Here is a 2,279-nt window from a genome sequence, read left to right as displayed (position 1 = left end):
CTGCCGACGCTGGAACTGCGACGGACGAACCCGGGTGTGGCCGTGTATGTGGGAATCTAAATGAGCGGCGTGGGAGTAATGCCACTGAAACGGTGCAGATGATGGGGCAGAAAAAAAAAAAAAGCTTTCGGGGGTGCGGTGGGTGGGGGGGGGGTGCATGGGAAGAGATAATCAGAACGTATTCCAGCCCATGGGAAGCTCTCGAAATAAACTCCCTCTGCTTTTGCCACAATCTGGGTTTGTTCCATTTTACTATAAAAAAATAAAATAAAATAAAAAAAAAAAAAAAAAAAAAATAAAAGGAGGGGGAGTGGGTTGGGTTGGGGGCGGCTCTTTTTCCAAGACACCGTAATTTTGGGGGGTCTGATTTCCTCTCTCTTTCTCTGTGTCTCCCCCCTCCCTCCCCCACCCCTCTCCCGCCCCCCCCCCTCTCTCTCTCTACCTCTCTCTCGTTTTCCCTCCATCTCCAACTCTTTCTGTCTCTGTCTATCTACCTCTCTTTCTCTCTATCCTCCCTTTTCCCCCTTCATCCTCTTCCCACTCACGATTATTCGTGTGTGTGTGTGTGTGTGTGTGTGTGTGTGTGTGTGTGTGACATACAGCAACACACGCGCACACACACTCATGTATGCACAAAGGCAACACAGGTAGGTAATCAGCCCAGATAGCATGCAAAACGTTTTTAAAACGTTTTATTTTGGTTCACTTGGTTTTAAGTGGTTTACTGGTTCTAGGTGAATGTTCAAAAAACGTTTACCGAAATGAGCAAACGTACATTAAAAAAAAAAAACACGTCATCCGTAAACGTTTTTTAAAAGTCTACGTTGGCATTTTGATTAAAAACGTTTTTAAAATGTTTGCATGCTATCTGGGTGGTGAGTTTAACAACCTATGGGCGATCTGCCCTCAAGGTCAAGTCTTTGATCGTGGCTGTGGTCTTTTTCCGTGAAGGGTGGTGTGGTCGAGGCGTCGGTCCTGAAGGCACACACACTAACGCCTGTGTGCATGTAGCTAGTGTACACGGGTGGAGGGGCTGGGAGGAAGAATGGGTCAGTGAACGGAATGTCCGTCAAGAAAAAAAGAAGAAGCCAAAAACAACCCATGAATGGGAGACTATCAAAACCCTTTCCGCTTTGGCCGCTTTTGGGTTCGTTCCCTTTAACTGAAAAAATAGCGCTTCCGCATTCTCCTCAAATGAATCACCATTTCTTGTATTTTTCCTTCTCTCATTATTATTATTATTATTATTACTGGTAGTAGTAGCATCAGTAGTAGTAGTAGTAGTAGTAGCAGCAGCAGTAGTTGCAGTACAGGTACAGGTACAGAATTTGGGACTTTTTTTTTTTTTTTTAAGCCTTTTTGGCTTTTCAACGCCCCTTCTTAATATAGAAATAGTTTAGGGTTGCGTACATGCGTATGAAATTTTTAAAATGTTCATTCATCAAAATCGAATGGTTTTATTAATGATTTAGAGTCATTGTCTAGAAGATTCTTGAACTGGTCAATAGTTTTAGCTGTTTTTGTTGAATTTTTCAGTGCATTCCATCCTTTAACTGCTCTAAAGCTAAAAGAAAACTTACGAATATTTGTTCTGCAAAATTTTGTGAAAAGGTTAGTATTTGAACTTCTGGTAACATGGAGTTTGTTAGTAGAAAAGAAAGTGCAGGGGTCAGTGTCAACCATTTTATTAATTATCTTGAATACTTGTATCATGTCTCCTCTATATCTTCTGTAGTAGTAGTTTCATTTCTTTTTCTTTCTTTTCATATTTAAGGAGGAAAATATTGTTGCACATGTCCATCACACGCAGGAAGAAGATACATTCTGTAGCATATAATTAGTAACCCGTGAAAAGAAAGGTGGAAAGGCACACTGAATACACTTCTCGAGTTCTGATTCGTGTGGAGTTCGAGCTGGAGTTTTCTCTATTTCTGAAGCCTCACTAGCGCATCGGTCAAGATAATATGTCGTGAACATTTTCTCCCAGATGTGACAGTTTTCTGTTCAACGTGGCTGAATTATATATTATATTGGACAGTCCTGATGTTCCAGATGATCCTGTGCTGACGGCCTGGACGATGGCAAGCAACTCTGGATAGAGAAGATGTGCGTCATTTATTGACGTCATGGTGACGTCTTATCTGACCTGCCTGACATGATTTCGCCACCTTCGTTTCTTTTTCTTTTGGCTTGGAGGCTGAGCTCACGATGAACCGCTGCAGTTGTGCTGACGACTGAAAACTCAAGTCTGGAAATTAACATCAGTGACTTCGACGTAG

The sequence above is a fragment of the Babylonia areolata genome, chromosome 14, assembly GCF_041734735.1.
Source record: "Babylonia areolata isolate BAREFJ2019XMU chromosome 14, ASM4173473v1, whole genome shotgun sequence".
Taxonomy (NCBI): domain Eukaryota; kingdom Metazoa; phylum Mollusca; class Gastropoda; order Neogastropoda; family Buccinidae; genus Babylonia; species Babylonia areolata.
This window is presented reverse-complemented; position numbering follows the sequence as displayed.